The sequence below is a fragment of the Furipterus horrens genome, unplaced genomic scaffold (genome assembly GCF_987537825.1).
Source record: "Furipterus horrens unplaced genomic scaffold, mFurHor1.1.pri manual_scaffold_6, whole genome shotgun sequence".
Lineage (NCBI taxonomy): Eukaryota > Metazoa > Chordata > Mammalia > Chiroptera > Furipteridae > Furipterus > Furipterus horrens.
Window position 1 is genome coordinate 145,926,832 of NW_028327176.1, and position 27,647 is coordinate 145,954,478.

Below are 27,647 nucleotides of genomic sequence, written 5' to 3' on the forward strand. Positions count from 1 at the left end.
AGAGTCATTGTTTATCTTATCAGGAAACTGTTAGGATTCATGACAGGGTGGCCCTATTCAATCATTTTTTAGCCTATTTTGAGGTTGGACATAGTATATGATACTCCTGACCCCTGCCTATATGAGCATTTGTGTTTACACATGCACATATGCTTGAGCATATTTAGGAGTGTTTTAATTTTATCAAAGTAAAAAAATTAACAAGAAGCACAAAACCTATGGAAAATCAGTGAAAGCCTTGATCTAGTATTTATGTCTCAGCTAATTATGAAATGTTCAAAAGTGAATTATTTATACCTTAATTGCTAGTTGAATACATAATTATAATCACAACTGAACAAAAGCAACCTTAAAACTTTCTATCACAAGTTATGAATTTAAACCAAGACTGATGAACATCCACTCAAGTCTTGGCAGCATAAAGAAATAATTATCTCCCTAGACTCCCATTTCTGGAACATTTTCTTTTACCATGAGAATCATGCACAGAGGACCTCAGAAGCAGGTCACAGTCTCCTTGGAGTGCAGGAAGCTCCATCCATTCAGATGGCAAATACAGCCATGATGTGTCATCCCTGGGGAAGCCCAGCTTCACTACTCACTGCAGGGGCACTGCTGCCTCCAAGTGTATGTATGTTGTCATATAATTTATAGTCAAATGCTGGCAAATGCTTTATGCCACTATACCCTGCTTTGACAGTAACAGATCTTTTTTTTTTTTAGTCTCACAACCATAATTCATGAATCTATTACTCTATTAAACTTGACCACAGACTTAAAGGACTACCAAAGGTAGCCATGGGGTGTGGGCAGTAGAAAAGCTAATCAAGTCCCCCACCCCACCCCCAAAAAACTTCAAGATCCAACTAACATTTGATAAACTATTTCTGAGTATATATCTTAGAAAACCTGGAATAAAGTCCAGGACAGCAGGATTAGAGGGGGAAGGAAGTAAAAAAACTGGAAGGATAAAACTCATTTTTTGGACTTGGCTTAGGAAATTTAAATGTTATGCATTTAAACCACACTGAAAGTTGCTATGTGGAAATATTTGGAAGCCAAATGGTTTCCATCAGCTAGAACAATGACCAGCATGACCACTCACAAAATCAGTGTTGACACAAGTAGTTCAAATATTTTAAGCTTAAGTGGAAAATCCCATTCAATTTTTCCACACTAACAGCTGAAATAAGAGCTCATAGGGGACTGGGGAGTGGGGAGGGAGGGCAACAAATGTAGTTCACGTCATCGCCTACAACAAGGTTTTAAAACTGTCCTCTGAAGAAGGCAGACACAGGAATCTGGGGCAGCGATGAGCTGCCTCGCCAACAACCAAGTGCTTCCTTTCACTCCCCACAGCTTCCATTGCGCTCCCACCCCAGGAATATGGACACTACAGCTTCCTAACAAAGAAGGCAAATCCTTGGACTTACTCTAGGACAAAAAACATAGGATGATCTTCTGCTCATCATCTTCCTACATGACTTCAAAGATCATTTTAAATTGGAAAGGGGACCAGGGATGGGGGATAAAAATTAAACCTTTACTTAAAGAAGTGTTGAGAGTAATTACTGCTCTCAGTGTGAAAAAAAGGGGGGAGGGGAGAGAGTTAGAGTCTAGGGTGTTTTTTTGTTTCAAAAAAAGTCACTAAACACACCTTATTATATTATATGAAGCTCCCTTTCTATGAAGCATCATTCCTCAGACATAAAACAAATAAAAAGCACATATTTAAATATGCATATGAGCCAGATTTCCAAATGAACACCAGCATCCAGATTTGTAGGCAAATTCAAAAGTGCATTTTCTTCTGGAAACGATGTGTACATCGTTCCAGATGTTTTTCCCTCCAGAAAATAGCAATATTTACTTAGCATCCATTTTGCCTGTGTAAGTGATGGGTGCTTTAAATCCCGTCTGCTGCACTGTGGCCCACCATTATTACAGCCCGTACCTCACCTGGACCTGCACTGTATATTGATGCTGTAAGAATCCAGTCAGATAAATTACTGACTGGCAGCAGATGAGCTGATAAGGAGAAGATTGTTATTTTGCAAAATGGTCAATGCAGGGTGCTATAAAATAAAAATACAACCAAGGGATACTTCACAGATGTAGCACATTTTATGGCAAAGGGGTTGATGAATAATGAGCCTCTGGGGGCCATGCATTCTTCTTTGCCTGCACCAACTGTGACATGTGGGACAATGTTATGCTGCTAGAAGTATCCAGCCACCAGGGTTAATTGGCTTATAAATTCTTTTGGCAGCAGAATACTGATGACTTGATAAACAGATTATTAAAATAAAAGGGCACAAGGGGCATAAACAAGGAAGATTCTCAGACAGATGTTGAGGCTTCTCGTTCCTAACTCGGCCACTATGGAAGAATAAGGATAGTTACCATTAGAGCCACTGTTTCTTGAGTAGTTACTGTACGCTAAGCACTGGGTTCACATACTGTGATGGTTAATTTTATGTGGCAGTTTGACTGGATTATAGGGTTCCCAGATATTTGGTTAAATATTATTTCTGTGAAAGGATTTTCTTTACTAATCATAAAGGTAGCCAAAGGAAGCTAGACTTCAGGGATCATCCCTAGAACTTCTCTTATATATTCACTGTAAAGTATTTGGTGATCTCATTCAGTTTCACAGTCTTAAATATCATGTACATGCCAAGGATTCCCGAAATACCTCTCTTGTTCAAATTCTATATCCAACTGCCTACTCAACACACCCACTTGGATGTGTAGTAGACGCCTCTGACTAGGCATGTCTAAAGTTGAGCTCCTGACTCCCCCTCACTCAGTCTTGCTTGCCTTCCCTGCCCCCTACTAATAGAAAATTTCTCCTTCTAATTGTTCAGGCCAAAACCTTCTAATCACCCTGGATTTCTTTCTTATTTAACAGCCTACATGCACTCCATCAGTAAATCCTGTTAGCGTTCCATTCAAAATGTATCCAGAATCCTCTGCCTTCCCATTTCCCACACCGCTGTCACCCTGCTCTGATCCAGGCCACCATCATTCCTCTCCTGGGTTTTGCAACAGCCTGCTAACTGGTCATCTTCCTCTTACCCTTCACCCTGATGGCACAGCCTCAAGAAAGCAGTCAGCGTGGTCATGATAAAACATAAGTGGAGTGCATACTGTGGGCACCGCCCAGATGGCCCCTGAGATACCGAGATATTTACTTACTACCCCAGCAACTGGGAGTGTTGGCTGCCAGTGGCTTATATTTGATTCTCCTTCTCAGAATTGCCTTCATCCAATGAGAGCTACCTCACTTAAGTTTTGTCCTTCCTGTAAGGTATAAGCAATGACTGATCAATGTGGGAGTAGAAAAGCAACACTCCTTTTCCTCAGTTTGAGACAACTCTGAAGGGCCATGCCAGCTCCAGGACTCCCTGTGGGTCAGCTGAGGACTCTGGAGCAACTTGACCACATTTCAGCTGATCCATCTGCCTAGTCAGGCTCCCGAGCTCCCTCACAGGTATTGCTTCTGAGAACATTCCCAAAGTAAATATACTACACACAGCTATCCATCTCAGAGCCTGTTTCCAGAACTCTTAAGTAACACACTAAGTCAGATCACATCACTCCTTCTCTGATCAAAACACTCCAATTACTCTCCATTTAAAATAAAAGCCAATGTCCTAATAATGACCTAAAAGTTGTAAGTGAAATGGTCCCTATTGCCTAACCTACTACTCTTGTCCCCACCACACTGGCTAAGCTATGCCAAGCACAATCCTTCCATTGGCTGTTTCCTTTTAATGGAATGCTTTCCCCCCACATATCCAGTTTACGCATTCACCTCCTTTAAGTCTTTACTCAAATGCCACTTCCTGTAGAAGCCTTTCCTGACCATTCTATGGCACCAGAATGGCCGTGCACTCTTTACTCCATGCCCTACTTTGGTTTCCTCCATAGCATTTACCCTGCCCAGCATACGCTACAATACATTATTTACTATGTGTATTGTCTCACTCATCTCACTATAAGCATTGTGCGTGTGTCTCTTCCACTCACTGCTGTGTCTTCCATGCTTTGAACAGTGCCTGGTGCACAGTAGGTCCTCAAAATACTTGTTGAATGAATGAATGAGTGCCAACTGTGTGTCAGGCACCTCCCTGGGCATATTTAAGTGTATTGTCTCACTTACTACCTATAATAACCTGAGATAGAAGTGTTATGATAACCACTTTTTCAACTGAGACAACAGAGGCTCAGATAATCAGACCAGAATATCACATTCACAAGAGGTGATAGAGCCCAGATGTAAACCCCCGTTGGTCCAAACTCAAAGCTTTATTCTTTCCACTATCCTGGGTATTCAGATACACACTTTGAGCTTAAGGATGGCCAACTGACTCGCTCACAGAACCTGCCCTACTGCAGCAATAGTACTCTCTTTCCAAACTTACCTACCTCAACTGAAAAAAAACAATCCTAAGAAAGAGGTGGAAAGATTCAGTGAGACAGAAGCCATCGCCTATTTTATAAAATAAAAAAGTCCATGTGTTCACTGTTAAACATAGACTCTCTACAAAATGTTTTAAGTCCCTAGCTTTGTATTAATTACTGATGGATATGCCCACGGGGAACTAATTAACATGCAGGTAACTACTTGCCCACACAGGAACCTCACCAAAACCTAATTACATTGTTAGTAGTACCTGAACCAGTAGGGGGCGGGCAAGGGGTGTATGTGTTGATAGATAACAAAAGTCTGGGTTTTATATCTAAGTTAATGGGAAAAAATAACTCTGTCTTCCACTTAGCAAAAGAAGGCTTTATGAAGGAAGTAGTGTTACAAGAGCTTTCTGAATTCCAGGGAGGAGGAAGTTTGGCAAGTGGGCGCTATGGTCTCATCCAGTGCTCAACACCCATTAACTTCAGAGAGAGCTTCCAGTCTGGATCAGCTGGGCAGGATGCAGTGCAAATGGGAAATGAGCCTGACCCCACCACAAAAACCTTTAGCTCCACACACATGTGGTCTGAGGGAATCCACTGACATAAAAGGAAGGTGAGAAAGCTCCAAATTGGCTTTTACCATCTAAGGATGTTCACACACAAAGCGTGCATTGTACCCACTAATGAAAGACATGTGCTAGAGTGGTTACACATTGCAACCGAATGAGAACTAATGACATGAAACAGCCACGGTGCCTCTAGACTGACCCCTGTAAAACCCCAGACCTGACTTGTAACAGGCAGTGCTAAACCAATTTATCACTGAATTATGCATCATTTAATAAAAACTGGTGTGACTCAACCTGCCATGAATGCTAAATAGCGCTTGAGGAAATGCCTCCAAAGTCCCCTCCTCCTTTTGCCAAGCTCATCTTTAACCCTTCAGTGACTTATGTACGGATTGAAGTAAAAGTCTGAACTTTATAAGCTATAAGCTATAAACTAAATAGCCTTAGGGTAGTTTGACCTTGTGTTTCCTGGGGTCATTTACTTGAAAATTCCTACTCTGGAAAAGTTAACTCCTATTTCTGTGATTCAGTGGAGTGTGAATTAAGTGGAAAGAAAGGGACCTCTTTTCTCAACTACCATTGGCATCTTGAAACTGTGCTCCCATATGCCAGAAACAAGTGTTGATTTTCCTAGTGTCATTGTTCAGAGTCGTCATCAAAATATATTTTAATTTAAATAAAAATAAACCCTATAGGCTTTTAAACTCTGCCCATAGTTTTACATTTTCAAGGGAAAAATATTCCTGATATCTCCACCATTGCCATAGAAACAGAAAAATCAACACACCACAGGAAAATGTTTCAATAGGAGTGAATCATGCAGGGCTGAGAATAGGGAATTTACATCAATTTATAGACCATTGGAGATAAATTATTTAGCAAAAATTTAGCTGAAGTCAAGGAAATCACAGTAATTTCTAGCATCAGTCCTGTACAATAGCTTTTTAAGTAATAGCCAAAAGCATAGTTAGATATGGTCGAGAAAGTTAAGAAACTTCCCAAACTCTATTCTTATTTTATTTCTCTTTTCAGTATACAATTATTTATTATGAGAACAAATTTATAGCACTATAGAAATGTTAGGTGCCTTGAAATTTTATTAAAAATTAAAATTTTTTTCTCGACAATACACCAAGGACCATGTTTCTCTTTAACTGAACCAAAAAAAAGTGGATGAAACCAAAATGCGTTTATTATTATTGTTGAGCAACAATAGATTGCATTGAAGACTGAAGCACTGGTAATTCTTCATCTGGGAAGACAGTCAATTAAAAAATCTGCCCACTGTGCTTTTGCATTTCATTCCTTCTTTTTCTTCCACCAAGGTAATGAAAGCATCAAGAGTGTCTGAAACATTGAATAAAGAAAATCGAAAGGAGCATTCACAGCCCAGAAAACTGTTACTAATCATTAAGGGTTTGTCATCGTCTCTTTATTAACCTTTATTTTTCTTGAACTACTTGATTATTTAAAACATTTTAGACCACGAAAAAAGCTGGGGTGAGAGACAGAGACTTTCCTAAGCACTTTATATGTATAACTCAATTTGCACTCACAACGACTTTATGATAAATGTCCAAATATTATTTCCATCTTACAGCTGAAGAAATCAGGGCAGGGAGAGGTGCAGTAATTGACCCAAGGTCAACAGCTCTAAGTGGTAGAGACCAGATTCAAATCAAGGCAGTCATACTGCAGAACCCATGCACTTATTCATGCCATACTGTCTCCAGGAAGGCAGCAAGGAAAACCTGAAGCTTTCATTTCAATAATAAACCAAACAGAAATTCTTTAGCATCTGTGCACTCTGTTAGGTCCAAAGAGGTGAGATTACACATTTCAGTGCATTTCTCTCACGTGAAATAATGCGGATCCTAAATTCATTTCAGAATTTTGTACAAAATATGAACTATTCTTTTTCTAGGATAAAGGTGGTTTATTCCTATTAATAAGATAAAAACTTAATAATGAGAAGAGCCAAAATGAAAAACTCAATCTTTCAGCTTCGTTACCTTTGGGGTTTAGTATCATGTTTCAAAATTACCAAATCTGAAAGTCTCAAAGCAGATGACCCCAGAGCAGGTTTTGACTATCTCCATCCTAATCATATCTGGAAGGCAAGCAAGAGACAAATTTGAAGGAAACCAGAAAATAAAAACAATACATGGTTATTTGTTTATTTTTTGTTTGTATTTGTTTTTGTTTTTGTTTTGTGTGTGTGTGCAAAAATTGAGTGAATCTCAAGCTACTAATTTGAAAATTCAAATCAGCAAAAAAGGAAACAAAATAAAATTTAGCAGCCACATGGGTCCTTCTCCCCACTCTGCTCTACTCCGTGTGATTCACCCTAAGTTTTCCCCTCTATTTCTGGATGCTTGACCACCCAGCAGTTTTGATTTCCACTAGCCATTATTTAAAAGTATTTACACATCTTTTACACATTGTGATTATTTAAATGAAAAACTGGAAATCAATATCTCCAGAGACTCTTGAGAAATCTAGAGGGGACAAGGTCTAAAAATTGGCTTCTAAAAATATTTATAGGAAACTCCAGAGTGGAATAACAAAGCCAAGTCCACTAAACAAGTAAAAAGTTGATTAAGCTCTGCAGTAAATATTATTTTCTTTGAACATTTTGTCCTCTATTACAACAAAGAATGAAAACATGTGCATGCATGTATGTGCTCACACTCATGTACATTTTCCCTTTTGAAAGGATTTGGCTTTGTGAGAAAAGAGCAAGAATCTTGTTGAAGGCCCTGGATCTTGGGGTAAGTAGGTGGGTGTCTACTCCCTTGGCTTCTTGTGTGGTATCTGCAGATGACCCAGAAGTAATACCGGAGAGAACAATTTCTCTCCAAGGGGCCGGAGGCCTACGGCAGTCTGTTCTGTATTTTACCATCTTCAGATAAAGTATAGTGCTCTACACTTGACAGGAGATTGATTATTGTTGACTGATTTATATTGTCTGGCAGTGTTAGAGGGAAATTTGAAAGTTAATGAACAATTTAATTCTCCAGAGGATGTCTGAATCATCTGGAGAATTTTGGTAGTATAGACATGACAGCCTTTGAATGCGACTGTGATAAAAGTAATTTCAAATAACATTAGGGGTAGCTTAAAGCCATTTCTTATCACACAAATCTCTTTAGAAGGAATCTTGGCAATGATCAGCAATGATACATTATGGGTGGCATGCCAATAGAAGTCCAAATGTGAGACATCAACCATGAGCTAATGCTTCTCTGATAGGCATGATTTAAAGACAGACTATTATGGCCTTCAAGTACCCATAAAGATCCATTTTATAAAATATTATTATTATTGAATTATGAGAGTAGCAGTAGGCTCCAGGTTTTTATGTATGCCCTGAAGCTATCATTAAAATATTTCAGATAATGTAAAAGCATGTACCTGTGTAAATGCTAATAGTAATACTGTGGTTGAACAGGAAATTTTTAAAAAATAGATAAAGCTGAACTGTACATGGGGGATCTGGTAATTAGAAGAGTCAATGGCTATATGATTCAAGAAAATAGTCCGCCTGAAGAAGGAGAGTGATTGTCCTGCATTTATATAGCAACTAACCAACAATAAGCAGACTTCCCTTTGCATATTACTGGTGCCAACCCGATGAGGCAGAAAATTGTATCGTGTCATTTAATTTCCCAATCTTTGTTTTCATTGTATTAATCTTTTGGCTTTGCTTCACTTTATAATTTGAAGGCTCAGCAAGAAGCAAACCAAATGGAAATTCAGCTTACTTTCATGTCTCGCTGAATGTGTTTGGCGCAGTTTCCAAAAGTTTAATTCTACGTAATACTGTCCATGAATAATAATAGGCTATTTCTGCATGCAGACTTATTAACGTTTGTTAAGGGCTGCCTTAAACTTTCTGGGAAATGTGCCCAAAATCCAGTCACCAAAACATGATTAACAAATTGGTTACAGAAGAGAACAGATAATTTTTTAAAACAGAAGTATATCATCCTGTTGAGAAATAAGAACTAAAACTCTCAAAAACTGAGTTAACGTAAATGAGCCTCTTCTCTTTTTCATTTCCTTTCTTCTTTCCTTTCATCCCTTATCTTCCTTCTTTCCTTCTTTTCTTTTCTTTTCTTTTTATTATTCCAGTAAAGAAAAAAAAGGAAATAAACATGACATGGTGAAAAAGATTCAGATTCCAGAGAGTTACATAAGAAGTTCCTACCTTGGAATAGAAATAAAAAGCATCCAGTTTGGGAGTGACAGTGCAGTGTACAGCTTTGAATTGTTTGGACTTGGAATCAGATCAACCTGGCTTCATATCCTGCCCCCTCTACTTGCCAGCTATGCATCTTTTGGTGAGTTATTTAATAGTTTGAGCTTCATTCCCTCATCTGTAAAAGAAAGAGTATCTGTAAGGAGTGCCTGGCAGGGTTGTTAGGAGGAGTAAATGTAAAACGCATGTCAACACCTAGTTAGTTCTGTGCCTGGCACCTTGGACACCCCCAACAGCAGGCATGAGACATTGCTGTATGGTCTGCTTGCTGTCGCTGCCACTACCATCAATATGTACTCAACGATAAGGAAATGAAGGGGTGTAAAGTTAACCAGACAACTTACCACAATAACTTTGGCATTTGCATTTGAGTTTGGGCTTTGAACATGGAGTTTTCTTTTCCTCCTGACTTGTGTTATTTGTAATGATTGCAAGCCTGTAATATACAACTGACCACGAAACTGGAATATAGCTTTTACATAACATTTTCATTGCTAAAAATGTTATATCACTGTACCCACATCACCAAAGTTATTGAACTACTGATTCTTCTGTGTTTGTGGACCCATCTGAAACATGGTTTTTAATAAAGCATAAATAATGAAGAAATACCAGAGAGCCAAGGAGGAATGTATGAAACCACTCCTGGAATGAAGAGCAGGCCAGTAAGCTTTTTGAATCTCACAATCACTAAGTCCCTCTTCGAGGTAACATTTTAAGTCCAGGGGGTGTTACTAACGAGGGTCAGAAAAAAAAGAAATGTAGAGAGAAATTCACTATACTCTTCAAATAAATAACAAAATTCATCAGAAACTCCATTTCTGATTAAAACTCTCTTGTTCTTTGCTGATCATCAATTTCTTTGATAGATCTCTACCCAGGTGACACACCAGCCTATGGAATAAATAAGGCTGGTATTACTATCTCCATTTTAAAGATAAGAAAAACTGAGAATACAGAATGTTACATTACATGTCCAAAAATATATAACTACTGACAGATTTGAGGTTTGAATCAAGGTCATTTGACTCTAAACCATGTCCTCGTATCTTCATGTTAGTGTTAAAACACTGAGCAACTTAAAACTCCTGCCTTCTCTATTCAGAGGAAAATACAGTGGTTCAAGAAACAGCCTTAGTATTCATAGAAATGGACCAGTCAAGGCTAGTTTTTAAGAAACATAAATCTTCACTTCATTGTTTGTATTTAAGGAATATATCACTTTGAGAAGAGATATGGATGAAACCTTATTGTTTACTTTTGTTAACATTCCTTTAAAAATATTGCAGCACCATAATTTTTTTCTTTTTACTTCAAAAGATAGGAAACTTTTTTCTCTTCATGTTCCTTAGATTCCTATCATCTTGTTCGAGGCAACCAACCTGCTACACATTGTAGAAATGGCATTTCTCTCTCACCTGAGTTCCCCAGGAGTCCATAAGTAGCAACTGAAAGTCCCTAAGCTTCCTGTGACTTACACTTCACTTTTCCAAGAATCCCTGAAAACAATGTCAAATTGTAAGACTTTCCACTCCTAGTCAGCTCAAAATACTTGCTAAGTTTGTTACTATACATTCTTCTCAAAGTGAGTCATCACTGTTATAAAATGAATTGGTCTTATATAAATGTCAATTCTGGATTATATTTGTCAAGAAACTCAACCTGTTTCTGATACCCTGTTTGAAATCAGAGGATGGATGAGCTGCTGTCATATGGTATGACATGGTATAAATTTATCGAGCCTATTTTTTGCCCAACAGTAGAGGTGCCTTAGGAAGTTAATTATCAGCACTTCGTGCAAACTGACAAGCCACTTCTTAGTTTTATGAACGCCATCCCAAATAGTTGTGAAGATAATACAGAAAAAGAGAAGATATGCATGTATAATCGAGACAAGAAAATTATTTTTAAAAAATCATTATGAGCTCTGTAGCTAACGTTTAAGGTTTTATATAATGTTATGGCCAACTGTCTTACCAAAAGTTTCCCCCAAAATTTTTTAACTGTTAAGGTATCTTTTTATTATCTCAATTCATTTCCTATTAGTCTTGGAATTTAACAAGGCTTCATGGCAAAACAGGTCTGGAAGAGATCTTATTAACTTTCCCTCAGGATAATAAGTCCCATATGGAATAAAGAAAGAAATCCAACTCCCAAAAGACAGAAGTCATTAGAGTCAATGGAGGGTTAATGTGAATTTTAATAGGAGGCCCATTACAATTCTCAGCACCCATAAAGTTGGTACCACACTGAGCATCTATTTAAATATAATCAGAGCGGTTCCTTTGTTATCCTCCTCTAAAGAAAAAGTAACATCTTTCTCCCTACACTTTCATATTTTCCTCAGGGAATTATATAATGTCTGTCATTCTTTTTCTTGTAAATAAACAAGAAAATTATGCTGTCTTTCTTGAACATTTTGCCCTAGTTAAAAAAAGAACCTTTATTCAGTTGCTCATTAGAAAATAAATTCAAATTTGAAAAAAAAAAAAAAGTAAGTGGCTGTAGTGTGAATAGTAGTAACATATAATTGACATTTTATATAATTTTATATCAGGTATGCATGCAATACATAAAAAGATTTTCCCACCATATATACTGCTGAATACCCATACTTCATCTATAGCTTCCCTGAAAAGCTCCAAACCTGGGAAGAAAAAAATGACAACACAATTCAAATAATTAATTTGGGAAACTAAGAATATTTCCAATTTCCATCACTGAAATTGCATGAGAAAATAAAGAAGGTCATTTGGAAGGGCCTTTGGAGGGTAAAAGTATAGGGAAAGAAAAGTCATATCAGGGATAATAGGACAAATGCTAGTTTAGAATTTAAGAGATCTGGGCTTGGACCCTAGCTCTGTCCCTGACCAGAAGAGTGACTTTGGACAAATCATTTCATTCTTAGCAGCTTTCATTTTCTTGCCTGTATAATGAGATGCTAGACATGATGAGGGACAGTAAATAGATTTCAACTAAAGTCCCATTAATAGTAATCTGGTAGTGGCAGCCTGGAAGATAATGTTTCAATTCTCAGATTGAATTCAGACTCAGCAGAAAGGAGTATTGTGCTCAATCAGTAATTCTGCTGTGGAAGGAGAATGTGAGGGCCTGTGTAGCACAGATTTAGCATCACCAGGGTAAATGACTTAAAAAATATCTTTCAACTCTAACATTCTGTGATTCTATTAACTATAACATAAAGACTTTTTTCCCCTCATCCATGATTTTTACTTGCCATAAACAATTAAATGTCCATCTCAACATGTAGCAAAACAATCCAAACCACTATGTAAATACTTAACAGGATGATGCCCAACTTGACAAAAGACATACTCAAGATAAAGAAAATGTATAAGGAAGGTTGGACACAGAAGGCTTGAAAACTTCCAATGAGTCTGAGAAGTTTCTAAATGGAAAAGAGGACTGTTACTCCTACTCACCCTTCCTCACAGACTAACAGGCACCTAATTAACTCTGTAGAACAAAAAAATTGTTTAAGTCGGTGAAGATTTCACTGGAAGTGATTCATCCCCCACCCCAACCCAATAATATAGCAATATACATTGCTTATAATGAAGTATAAAGATGGGATAATCCAGATTAAAGTATCACTAACTCCAAGGTTTACCAATAAATTGATTTACAAGACAGCAATATTTCATATCATGTGCTGCAATATTATTTATCAGTGTTTAATAAGCATTTCGTAAGTTTTGGCAAGCAAACGAAAAATGGAATATCATAGAGAGATGATGAAATATTTATAATGTACCATAACTACTGTTACATTGTAGCTGTCTGAGAAGTCTTAATAGTAAATTGAATGGAAATATAACACTGTAATAAATGTGGAAGTGTTCAATCGGCCATTTGTAATGAAATCGGAACATGTTTAAAAAGATTAAATACATTTGTAATTAGCTATAACTATATGATTCAACCATTCCTTATGAACAATGTACAGATATTATGAAGGTTTATAATTAAAGTGGCAACCTTAGAAAACTTTTTTAGGAATCCTTACATGTATTACTAACTTTCAATAAGTAAATCTGTATTATTACTTTGGAAAAAATTCTTCCACTTCTCTAAAATATTAATTGTATTTCTTTAATGAGTGGTCCTCATTTGTAATTGGTGGTACTGTTTTATTTTTTTTATTATTATAAATTTTAGCTTTCTCTTTGTTCATGTTAAGACTTCCTATTTATCGCAAACTGGTTCAAAACAATAGAGAATTATACACACACACACACACACACACACACACACACACACACACCAGGAATGAAATTGCTCTCTAAAATTAAGACAATTGTATAGATTCATGAAATGTTCTAGTCTCCCTGTACTGTTTAGTACAATGACCATATCCGTAACTCAAACAGCCCCCTTCACTCCTTCAGCCACTCCATATCTCTGCTTAACACTCTGCAGTGGCTTTCCAGTTGCTATAGGAAACAGACAACAGTGGCTACCAGGCCTACATGGCTTGACAAAGCTCATACCCACCTTGCGGCCCCATACCTCACCCCTCCATTCTGGCTCTGTGAGCTCTAGCTGCACCCGGCTTCTTTCAACGCCTCAAAATAAGTCCATCTAGTTATTGTCTCAGGTGCTTCACATATATTCTTTCTGCCTGAAACACCTCTCCTGCCTCATCAGCTCCATTCTTTTTTGTTTGTTTGTTTGAGTTTTTTTTTTTCAAATTTTTATTTATTGACTGATTTTAGAGAGAAAGTCAGGGAGAGAACGAGAGAAACATCTATTATTTGTTCCATTTACTTACGCATTCATTGGTTGCTTCTTGTATGTGTCTTGACTGGGGATTGAGCCCGCAACCTTGGTGTGTTGGGACAAAGCTCTAACCAACTGAGTTAACCTGGCCCGGCTGAACCCCATTCTTTCTTTAAAGCTCTGCTCATCATCACTTCCCACAGGCTGAGCCGGGCTCTCCTACTCTAGTCTCTCACAGCACTCTCTACTTCTTTAAGCACTTGTCACAGTCATAACTAAATAAGTTAGTGGTAACTGCAAGCTGTCGCACATCTAACTTTTACTAGAATGCAAACTCCATAAGGGAAGGGACTGTATATCTTTTATGTCCTAATTATTCTACCCCTGGAACAGTGTCTTGTACATAACAATGCTCAATGAGAAGTAAATTATGGATAAGTAAAAAGCCCACCCACAGACATTGTGTCAGTTACCAAGAAGGATGAACAAGGTAAAGCCCAAAATTACTTCATTAAACCTGGTTTTGGTTTGCCCTTACTGGTGTGGCTCAGTGGGTTGGGTATCGTCCCACAAAGCAAAAGGTCGTCAGTTTGATTCCTGGTCAGAGCACATGCCTGGGTTGCAGGTCAGGGGCATGTGGGAAGCAGCCAATAGGTGTCACACATCAGTGTTTCTCTCCCTCTCTTTCTCCCTCTCTTCCCCTCTAAAAATAAATAAATAAAATAGTTTTTTAATCTGAATTTGGTTTGATAAAGGTCAGCTGTTATAATATAATCAGAATATTATTCACAAGCTGAGTCATTTGTTTTAGGTTTGTAAGTTCCTACTAGCAAATTGCAACTCAGAACCTATGACATTTTCACCTAAATCACCCATTTGCAAATACTCCTGCTTCAAACTCTGCTATTGATATGACAGCCTGGTTCAGAATCTGGCCTATTTGATTCTATTAATAGATAGAATTCTATCCTCTAAAGGTAAGTCCTCTTAATACTAGACAAATATTCTTGAATAATTTACCTCTGCTTTATGCTGGGCAAAGTAACAAACCAAAAACAGCTCAACAAAAATTATGGGACTGTATCAGTCAGGGGTCTCCAAAGAAATAGAACCAATAGAACCTTTGATCTACAGAGAGACAGATATTGAGAGATATTGATAAGGAGGAAGGGAGGGAGGTAGAGAGATTAATTTTAAGGAATTGGCTTATTTATCTTAAGAGGTCATTTGGCCCCTCAACTGTGGGAATTAGCAAGTCTGAAATTTATAAGGCAGTCTGGCAGGCTGGAAATCAGACAAAATTTCTATGTTATAGCCTTGAGACAAAATTCTGTCTTCTCCAGAAAACCTGTAGGCTTTCAATTGATTGGATACAGCCACTCATATTACTGAGGATAACCTCCTTTACTTGAAAGTCAACTGATTGTGAATGTAAATCACATCTACGAAATATCTTTATAGTAACATCTAGATTAGAGTTTGACCAAACAACTGGAAGCTTCATGAATTGACTACATGATTTGCTTTGGCAAATGGGACATATGCTCATTCTGAGACAAATTATTCAATGTGATTTTGTGGTTTGACTGAGTTCAGTTTGGCTGTTCCCCACTGTCATGATAAAGGGGTTGTTCCACATAGGGGTTTCTCCTTTATCTTAGACCCCAGAATTAAAACACCATGTGGAGCAGACTAAAATCTAACCACCAGCCTGGATGAGAGTGAAGCATGAAGTGAAGCTGCGTCATTGACCAACAGCTACTATAAGATGAGGAAAAATGAACCCTTATTTATCTCATAAACTGCTGCGATTTAAAGATTTGAGATGTTTGTTACACAAAAAAATTACTAGCAAAAGCTAACACAAGACACTTTAGTGAAACCTGCCACTTTTTAATAGTATTTCGCATTGTATCCAATCCATTTATACCACTATTAATAAATACATATTAGCTGTAGTGAGACTGATTCTTACCTAGACAGATATATAGCGTAGTCTCTGTCACAGAGACATTATGCTTTATGAAACATTGTATCAGTAGAACAACTTAAAATATATTTAGACTAGAATGTTTTAGACAATCTTTTGAGCCCAGCATGTACAAAGGTGAATGGGACACAGCTTTCCCCTTTGGAAGCCAATAGACTAGCAGGGCAAACTGTACATGTCAATGTACAGAATAATGGAAGTTTGACATTAAATTCCATCTCATAAACTCTGACTATGTCCCTCTGCTAATTGATGCAGAGATCTGATCAGATCACTGGGGAGGAGTATGGAGGGGCTATAGGAGGATGTTGCCCTAGGCAATGATAAATAGCCTAGGATGGGACTCACAGAAAAGCTGACTGCCTCTGGAGCACATGGAATTATGGGCCAGAAGATTTGAAATAAAAGGAGTGCAGAGATTGGCTCTCAGGCCCTCTTCCTCAAGGATGCCTGGATGATTGTGATGCAGCTGCCTGCATTTCTCAATGGACATTATCTTGAATGGAAAGGAAGTCTGGGTGCAGCCTAGGATCAGGCTGGCCTGGCAGAAGGTGGCAGGTTTATTCTTTTGGGGGTGTTCTAGAGGGGACAGGCTCTGAGGCAGAAGCCTGTCATTCTTCCAAAATTGTGTAGCTTTTGTATCTTAGGTTGTTTTAGTTTGTAAATTAATCCTATAGAAATAAGATAATAAAAAACTAACAGGGGAAATGATAGGGAACTCAGGAGTTAAAGAGATTTTAGCCTTCATTGATAGGCTTAAGTGATTAAGCTATAACTAAATAGTTAAACAGTTTAGCCCTAACTGATAAGCTTAAGGTGACTAATGCATGTGGAAAGTTATTATTTCCAAATTGTGTAACTTTTCAGTAAAGATTCCTTTCCTCTATCACCAAAACTTTGCTTCCAGAGTTTTGCCTAGAGTGTGGCAGCAAGCTGCAGGATCCCACTTGCTGTTCAGTCACATCACCAAAGCCTTCTTCCCATGCCTCGAGACTTGACTTGCTATTACTTCCTTCTACTAGCTCCTGAGAAAGACCCATTTCTGTAAAACCAACATCCATTTACCCAACTTTCACCTAAAGAGAAAAACGGCTTTGCTAAGGGAACGTAACTGGATTAGTATAATATGATCATGACTTAGAACACCATCTACAATGTGAAAATCCTCGACTAAATATTGGCAACCCAGATTCAGCATTACATTAAACAGATCATACACCATCATCAAGTGACACTTACCCCAGGGATGTAAGGATGTTATAATATTGCAAGTCAATAAATGTAATATATCACATAAACAAAATGAAAGGCAAAAATCACATGATCATATCAATAGATGCTGAAAAAGCATTTGACAAAATCCAGCACTCATTTATGATAAACACACTCAGCAAAGTGGGAATAGAAGGAGCATACTTCAACATAATAAAGGCCATATACAAGAAACCTACTGCCAACATCATACTCAATGGGGAAAAACTAAAAGTGTTTCCCTTAGGATCAGGAACTAGACAAGGGTGTCTGCATTCACCACTTTTATTCAACATAGTACTGAAATCTGTAGCCGCACTGATCAGACAAGAAAAAGAAATAAAAAGCATCCCAACTGGGAAGGAGGAAGTAAAACTGTCTTCACAGACAACATGATAGTTTACATAGAAAACCCTATAGGCGCAGCCAAAAAACTACTCAACCTAATAAGTAAATTTGGCAAAGTAGTAGGATTCAAAGTTAATACTCAGAAATCAATGTTATTCTTGTACACTAACAATGAATTATCAGAAAGAGAAACTAAGAAGAAAAGACATTTACTATAGCAACAAGAAAAATAAAGTACCTAGAAATAAATTTAACCAAGAATGTAAAAGACCTCTTCTCAGAAAACTAAAGAACACTGAAGAAGGACATTGAGGAAGATACAAATAAATGGAAGCATATATTGTGTTCATGGATTGGAAGAATTAATGTTATTAAAATGTCCTTACTACCCAAAGCCATCTATAGATTCAAAGCAATTCATATTAAAATGCCAATGGCATACTTCAAAGATCTAGAACAAATATTTCAAAATTTTATATGGAACCAAAAAAGACCCTGAATAACCTCAGCAATCCTGAGAAAGAAGAACAAAGTTGGAGGGATCACAATATCTGATATTAAACTATACTACAAGGCCACTGTGATCAAGACAGCCTGGTACTGGCATAAGAACGGACACATAGATCAATGGAACAGAATAGAGATCCCAGAAATAAATCCATGTCTCTATAGTCAATTAATATTCAACAAAGGGGCAGGAGCATACAATGGAGTAAAAAGTCTCTTCAATAAATGGTGTTGGAAAACTGAACTGGTACATACAAAAAAAATGAAACTAGACCACCAACTTACACTGTACACCAGGAAAAATTCAAAATGGATAAAGGACTTAAATATAAGCCGTGATACCATAAAAGTACTAGCAGAAGACAGAGGCAGTAATATTTTAGACATCTCACATAGCAGTATTTTTGTGATATATCTCCTAGGGCAAGGGAAATAAAGGGAAAAATAAACAAATGGAGCTACATCAAATTTAAAAGTTTCTGCATGGCTAAAGAAATCACCATCAAAATGAAAAGGGAACTGACTGTAGGGGAGAAGATATTTGCCAATGATACATTGGAAAAGGGTTTAATCTCCAAAATATATAAAGAACTCATACAACTCAACACCAGGAAGACAAACAACCCAACTAAACAATGGGCAAAGGACCAGAACAGACACTTCTCCAAGGAAGACATACAGAGGGCCCACAGACATATGAAAAAATGCTCAACATCACTAGCCACAATGAGATGTCACCTCACACCAGTCAGAATGGCCATCATTAACAAATCAACAAACAAGTGCTGGTGAGGATATGGAGAAACGGGAACCCTACTGCATTGTTGGTGGGAATGCAGACTGGTGCAACCACTGTAGAAAACATTATGGAATTTCCTCAAAAAATTGAAAATGGAACTGCCTTTTGACCCAGCGATTCCACTGCTGGGAATATACCCTAAGGATCTTGAAATATCAATTCAAAAGAACTTATTCACCCCATGTTCATAGCAGAGCTATTTACAATAGCTAAGTGTTGGAAACAACCTAAGTGCCCATCAGTAGTAAATGAGTGGATCCAAAACCTGTGGTACATTGACACAATGGAATACTATGCAGCAGAAAGAAAGAAGTCTTACCTTTTGAGACATCATGGATAGAACTGGAGGCTATTATGCTAAGTAAAATAAGCCAGTCAGCAAAAGACAAATACCATATAACCACACTTACACTGGAATCTAATGAACAAAATAAACCAGGGAGAGAAACAGAACCAGAGACATGAAAACATGAAACAGACTGACAGCTATTGGAGGGAAGGTGGGGAAATGGTGAAAGGAAGGGGAAGGGACTAGTCAGAGAACATGTATGAATGACCCATGGACATGCACAACAAAGAGGGGATTGACTGTGGGCTAGAGGGGTGGGCTGGGTAGAGGGGGACAAAAGGAGGAAAAGTTGGAATAACTATAATAGAATAAACAATTTAAAAAATAAAAGAAAAAAAATGAATCCCATTTACATAACTAAATAAGTATAATACAATCATGACTTAGAATCCCATCTTCCCTCCGAGTCTCTAAGTCCCTTATGTAATTCAAGTCTAAATGGCTCTTTCTACCATTCCAAGTTTCTATCACTTGTCCCAGCCAAACTCTGTAGCCTTGTCTCCCACCACACCCAATAGGAGCATTCCCTTGGGTCACATTCCTCACTGCTGCCCAAAAGTGCTGATAGTGCTGCTCATGAAAAAGCTTTTGTCTCTCAGCTTATTCACCCTCCCCAGCTTGGCTTTCTGGTGCTGGAACTGTGCTCTCTGCAAATCACATTTCTGTTTTTCTAGCTGGGCTCTGCCAGTAAGGGGCATCAGGAGAAAGGACTGGAGAAGGAAAATGATCTTGCTCTTTCCTATTTGCTCCCTGGGCTGTCAGCATCAGGAATAGTTTTTTGCCCCAGAGGACAATGGCTCAGATACCACCTTGATTGCTTGCAGTCCTCCTGAGGCACAAAAGTGGACCTAACTGCTTATGGTCTCCTGGAGTTAAGGTGGGTCATACCTCCTGTTCTGAAACAATAGCTTTTTACATACATGGATTACTAAGCTTATCAGCTGTTACTTGAAACTAAAATTTTCCAGCATTTGAGTCCCCCATCAGTTCTAGTTGCAGTTCTGGTCTGCTGGGTTTTTGTTTTGTTTTTATTTTTCAGACTCTCAGTCAGCCTTATCATTCCACCTGAGAGATACAAGTGCCAGTCCCTCACCTGAGGTTTGAGTCTTACCTTCTTGGGATCTCTCCTTCAAACTTCTAAATTCTAGTAATCCCAGCTTCTCTTTGTTCTATCCTAGAAATGATTGCTGCTTCTATGACACCTCTTCCTCCCCTCAGGCCTTTTCAGTTCCCAATACCTAGTTAGTAATACTTTATATTAGATTCTTCGTGCTAAATAAATGGCACAGTTTCTGATTCCTGACTGGATCCCAACCAATACACCCTAACACAGCATTTTAATCTTAACTTTTTATTTGGTTTTGGTTTTGATTTTTTTCCATGTTTTCACCTCAAACCAAATAAATGGTTATCCCTCATTTCATCTTCCACGCTATGACTCTAGTTTTGTATCCTTGATGAAGACTTCTGCCCCAATTGTTCTCTCCCTCTGAACCCCAACAGTATCATTATCATGAGAAGACACACCATCTCTGGACTGCAGCATGGAGGACTGGGAAGAGACCTTGGTTAGGGCTCAGAAAGCCTGGGTCAAGAACAGCTTGGCTGTTCACTAACCCTGTGAATCTGGGTGTTTCTGGGATTCATATTTCTCAGCTATAAAAAGGGAGAGTTGGATTAATTACTCTCAAAGCACTTATAGCTCTACTCTTTCAGAAATTGGTATTCTAAGTTTCTCACTAGTACACAGTATCTTTCCAAGAACTGTTAACTCCCTCAAGGCCAAAAGCTTTGCCTAAGACTACCTCTCATCTTTAGTATGCCTGGCACAGTTTCGTGGGCCGAGCACACAGTAGGACTCTCTAAGTCCTTTCTTACTAAAATCTCAGAATCTATTTAAAATGCATGTGGGCCCATTGTCCTTTACAAGATTACAAAGGGTCCTAATATTTGAGAGGGGGGGATAGTTAATTTTTACGAACCAGGGGTATGGACTTGGGGGGGATTGCTGGGGGAGGGGGGTGCTGGGTGGAGGGGAGCAAGGGGGCGAAAATTGGAACTGTTGTAACAATATAATCAATAAAAATAAATAAATAAAATAAAATAAAATGCATGTGGGAACAGATTGCAAATTCGTAGTCTAAGAACCGAAGTCTGCCAACAAATACGACTTGTTTGGCCCATGATGAATTTTTATTAGATAGCTGTCATAATTTTTTTAACTGGAAGATTTTATATACAAATACAAATTATTCAGATTTCACAGATGAGAAGATCTGTAATGAGCAGGTAAAGGAAATTATGCAATGTCAAGGATTCCATCAAGAATAAAATGGTCGCTCAAATCTGAATGTCTCTTTTCATTTTGGGGGTCCTGAACTGCCTTCCCCCATAAAATTACACCATGGAGAGGTGGTGGGGAAAAGAGTGCTATAACAAAGGAAAGTTTAAATCTTGAACTTTAGTTGCTGTTGTTATTTGCCAAATCCTCTCATTAATCATTGATATAAAGCAGGTGTTAAAGCTCCACATGATGAGACTGGCATTAAAACTTCTCCAATGTAATGTTGTTTTCAAGTAATTATAAATGATCAACATTTCACTTCATTTGTATTGGCATTCATAATTCACAGAAATCACTGTGATTGATTTTGAAGAAAACTGATACCAAGGTCTCTGTTCTCTGTAATGGAAAATTAATAGCAGATGCATGAGTGAGGGAAATTTTTTCCTGCTGTCTTCATAGCTAAGAAAAATCTTGGACTCTACCTCTTGTGTTTCTATCCTGTCCCCTTATTAATCTAATTCCCTGCAGCATTTAAAAGTGAGGTCTACTTTTTCTTAAAACTCTCTTTTCTGGCTTTCTGCTTTGGAGTAGTAACAGTAGCCACCATTTACTGTGCACTTACTATATGTACCATGCAGCAGATTAAGTGCTTGATAAGTTCTATCTTGATTAATACTTGAGAGAAGGTTTGAAAATAATATTATCCTCATTTGACAGAGGAATACAGATGAGGTTCAAGATGATAAATAGATTGCCATCAATGATACTACTAGTGTCTGGTGGCACCAGTGTTCCTGAATGACACCTTCTCTCTTGGTTTTCTTCTTCCTATTTCCTCCCTCACAGGCTCCTCTTTCTCTGCTGGGCCCCAATATGTTGATGTCTCCCAGGCTTCCATATTCACCCATGTCACTGACCAATATAATATGCCAAACATGTACGTCCAGCCCAGACCTTTCTCCTAAGCTCAAGTCAGTACACAGTTGTAATTAAAAGTTGGTTATGGCATCCAGCTATAATGCCTACTGCTTACCAGCTATACAGCTTTAGACAAAGTACTTCATCTTACCAGACTTTATTTTCTCATCTAGAAATAGGACACAAGGGTTAAATGAGAGAATATATTTAAAGCAACTAGCACTTAATACATATTCAATAAATATTAGATGTTATTATTATTATTTCAAACTGCCTGGTCATAAGTATTCCAATAGCCCTTCAAACTCAACCTGCCTACAACAAAGACTTCCTTTCTTCTAATAAACCTGCTCTTCCTCACCATTCTTTTTCATGGTGAATGGTGCTGCCACTCTTCACCCATTAACTCAAGTCAGATCTCTAGGTAACTCTTCCTCCTAATATATGCACCCTCCTAGGAGTGAGAATTTTTTAGCTAACCTCCAGACTCTATCACCTATACTTGTATAAGAGAGGTGTCTTTCTAAATTTCAAATCTGTTCACATCTGCCTATCTCATTTAAACTCACTCAGTGGATCACCATGAACTTTAGAATGAGGTCCAAATGTCTCAGCAGAGCACACACAACCCTTTAATATTCAGTCTCTGCTGACTCTCCAGGCTCAGTTCCCACCGCCTCCATGCCCCAAAGAGACAAAATTACTACTGCTGTCCTGAACAGGAACGAGTCTTTTATATTTCAATATGCTAGCAAATGCAGTTTCCAGGAGCCCAAAAGTATCCTCCTGGCTGACTCCTTTCTGCCTTTCTAAATGCTACTCACGCCCCTTTCTTTCCAAGTCTTCCATGGCTTCTGGGGTCTGCGTTTGGCCCTTCCTTCAGGGGCCCTCACAGCCTGCCCTTACCTCTCCCTTAGGACCCTCGATCTTACTGTTCAGTTTGCTGCTCTGTCTCACTTAATGGACTCTGAGAGTCCTGATTTGAGTCTACCAGCTCTGCAACCTGGCAATGGGGACAGTATCTGAAAGGCACTGGACAAGTGAAAGGCTAATAGGAAGCCAACAAAGTTCTAAAATAAAAGATAGGCATGCTAATGGCACACCTACAAATCTGTCCGTACAAACACAAAATTGTAGTGCTGAGGACAACTTTGCAAGTCTAATGAAATCCTTTTAATTTGCACGTGAGAACCAGAGAATTTGGGAAGGTTAAGTGACTTTTTCGAGTTAATACAGCTGTTCATATAGCCCGGGCTCATCCCAGAACACCACCTTGGGAAAGAGGGGTGAAATGAACCTAGGACTCAAACTAGAACACAACCACCCTCTAAGTTCACACAAATAAAATATTTATTTACTTATAATCTGTCGTGGGACCGAAAGGGTTTTGGACAATTTGGAGAAATACTTAAAAAGAAAAAAGGCTTCTGCTTTCTCGCAACCAGTGGAATCCTACCGTGTTGGAAGAGGGAGATTGCAAAGTAGGGCAGGAGAGTGAAAGCTGAAAGAGGCTAAAATCCCTAGCGAGGTTAGTATTTAAAGCCCTGCTATGGGAGCTGGTGCATTTTCTGGGAGTGGAGCACTAACGTGCCTGCAAACTAGTTGGCAGCCAACACAGGCAGGTAGGAAGAATTTATTCTTGTCACATTACAAGATAAAAACAGGTCAGTGTGAAATAATGTCTTTAAAATAATTCTGAGTTTTATTATGTCATTGTGTATAATATTACTCAATGAAGGCCCAAAGCCTAAAAAGGTGCAGTTCAGCAATACTGGGGAATTGAGTGGAAGGCAAAATGATAGGGGCAATATATACATTTCTCTGTACAAAACAAGCTCTGTGCTCCACGCAGGCAAGTAGCCCATGCTTTGTTCATTGTTGCGTTCCTTCAAACACTGTCCACCAGAGCAAGAGGCTCGCTGGCTCATATGTTCAACCAAAAAGCCAATGAATAAATCTACATAAACAGTTCATACCCTAGTCAGTCAAGTGAGATAAGTAAAATGTGAGAAGTTACAGCTTTTCAAGGCAGAACCAGGTTATTGCCTGGGATCCCAGCAGACATCAGTTCCAGGCCCTACATTGGTATGCAAAGAATTTGAACAACAGTTTCAGAAGAAACATTTCAAGTAGGCAGTTAATACTAAATTGGAAGAGACAGCAAATAATGAGAAACAAAGCAGCCAGATAAAAGGGTTTTAGATATTTCAAGTACCTACCCAGCTAATAAATGCAAATGAAGTTCAGTGCAGATAAGCACAGAATTATGAGTCTGGAAGCAAAGAACAAAAAGGAGGACTATCTGCTAATGGAAATGAGCCGCGGTGCTGACCAGGAATGAGATCTGGGGAATTACTGCAGGAGAAATCCCTCAAGCTTTCAGCTCACTTTGCTGCAATGGAAAAGCAGCACAGTGATGAGCTGTATTAAACCACAATACATGACTATCACGTCATGCTCCACACTGGAAAAAAATGAAACCAGAGCAAGGAAAGAATAAGATTTTCAAAAATATTCAAACTGTCATTCTGTTCAGGGCAAGACCATCTTCTTTTTTTTTTTTTTAATCTCAACCTTAAGCAATTTCCTTCTACAGAGTTATTAGAATGTGGTTTCTTATTATTTGTTTTTATTCTCTGTCATTTTCCATACAGTCCTACAATTATTCGAGGGTCCCTAGAATTCGGCCATCACACCTGATAGTGGGAGACATAACTGTAAAAGACATGTAGAAGACACTTGGATTGCAAAAGTTGAGTGTACCCTCTGTCAAAGCCTTACATTTTCTTTTTTGCTGGTCCAGAACAAAGAATCATACATTTATAGCTTTTAAAGCCAGACGTACACATTTATGAGCCTCCTAACTATAGCAGCTAATACTAGGAACATGTTACACTTGAACTTCTCAGACTCAGATGGCCAGTGATCTCAGTTGACCACAGTAAAATCTACTCTAGAACTATTTGAGCCAGACAAACTCAACACACAGTTGAAGGAGACAGGAATGATGGAAAGAGAACCTAAAGGCTTCCCTGGCCAAAAACAATTCTCACTATTCCTGCTATGGTTTCTGAAATTCCATATTCCATCATTCAACAAATAATCCTATTATGGATTAGGTACTGTTGTAAACATTGGAGATATAACAGTAAACAAAAGAAATAATATCCTTGCCTCCATTGAGTTTAAATTCTAGTGAGAGGAGGGAGACAATAAACAAAGAAATGGAGTGAACACTCTAGTAATGGGAAGTGCTAGGAAGGTAATGAACTGGATGATGTGGTAAAAAACCAATGAGGAATATGGAGACTATTTAAGGAGGATGGTCGAGAAAGACCATTCTGAGGTAGTGACATTTAAGGACTTGAATATTTTAGAGAATGAGGAGCCTACAAGGAAATTCCATAACAAAATACAATTATGGGCTAGATAGGTGAAGGCATTTAAAAAATATCATGTACTAAAATATTATTCTGAATTAATTTCTCATATTTTTTATATCCAATCACTTTGTAGAACTATGTAGAAAAAAACAGAAAATATAGATAATATTTAATATGGGGTTTAATATTATAACAATGGGTTGGGAATGCAGGATTCAGGCTAACAAGCAGGTCCTCAACCTTGGTGAATGAGAAACAAGGAAAAATATTTACTAGAAGGGTTATAAAACTAAAGAAATAGAAAGATTTTCAACACAATAACAGAGCATGCTCCACTAGGTTTAGCCACATTTTCCCCAACAATTACCTTACGTCAGAACAGCATGTCTTCACCTAGTCAGTGACTTGCACATAGAGAACAACTTACATAAACTGATAGCAATTCAATTTCCTTTTGAAATAGGCAAGGCCCTAGTATACAGTGGGGGCAGCCTCTAAGATGACTCTCAATGACTCCTGCTCCTGGTATTCATGTCTTTATGTAATCCTTTCTCCTCAGTGTGGGTTGGACCTAGAAACTTACTTCTGTGGATGGAATAAAGAAAAAGTGATAAGGTGTCACTCTGAACTTAAGTTGCAAGGAGCACATGGCTTCCCTTTTGCATGCCCTCTCTTACTCACGCACTCACTTGCTCTGAGAGATGCGAGAAGCCATGCTGTGAGCTGCTTTATGAAGAAGCCCCTGGGGCAAGAAACTGAAGGAGTACTGAATCCTGACAACAACCACACAAGTGAGTTTGGAAACAGATCCTCCTCTCCCAGTCCAGCCTTCAGATGAGACTGTATTCCCAGCCAGCACTTTGATTGCAGCCTTGTGAGAAAACCTGAGGAAGAGGCTAAGCCATGTTTCATTTCCTGACCCACAGAAACTGAAATAATAGATGTTTGTTGGTTTAAGTGGCTAACTTTTGGAGTGATGGATAACTAATATAGACCAGCAATTTTCAATCTTTTTCATCTCATGGCACACATAAGCTAATCACTAAAATGTTGCAAGACACCAAAAATATATATTTTTGCCAATCTGACAAAAAAAATTAGTATAATTTTTAATCTTTCACTTCATTCACACCAGATGGCTATTGTGTTGACTGTTGTCATTTTTTAATTTGACAATATGAAGGAAAGGAGGTCAGTGCCCCCGACTAAATAGTTAGGTATTAAATGTTTTAAAAATTCTTGGGGCATACTGGTTGAAATTTTCTGATATAGATGCTAAGAAAATCCTGTTAAATTGTTACCTGCCTCCTTCTGACATTTTTTATTGTATTTTTCCCGTTACTATTTACCCCTATATACTCTCCCCTCCCCTCTGCAATCGCCACACTGTTGTCCTTTTCCATGCGTCCTTTTTCCTTTTTGTTCAATCCCTCCACCCCCTTACCCACTCCCCATAGCTGTCATCCCGCTCTCTATCTATGAGTCTGTCTCTATTTTGCTTGTTAGTTCAGTCTGTTCCTTAGATTCCACATGTGAGTGAAATAATATGCTATCTGTCTTTCTCTGACTGGCTATTTCACTTAGCATAATATTCCCAGGTATATCCATGCTGTTGTAAAAGCTAATATCAAACTATACTATAAGGCTATAGTAATAAAAACAGCATGGTACTGTCATGAAAACAGACACATAGATCAATAGAACCGAATAGAAAGCCCAGAAATGAACCCATGTCTTTATAGTCAATTAATAGCCAACAGAGAGAGCAAGCACATACGATGGGCTAAAGATAGTTTATTCAATAAATGGTGTTGGGAAAATTAGACAGA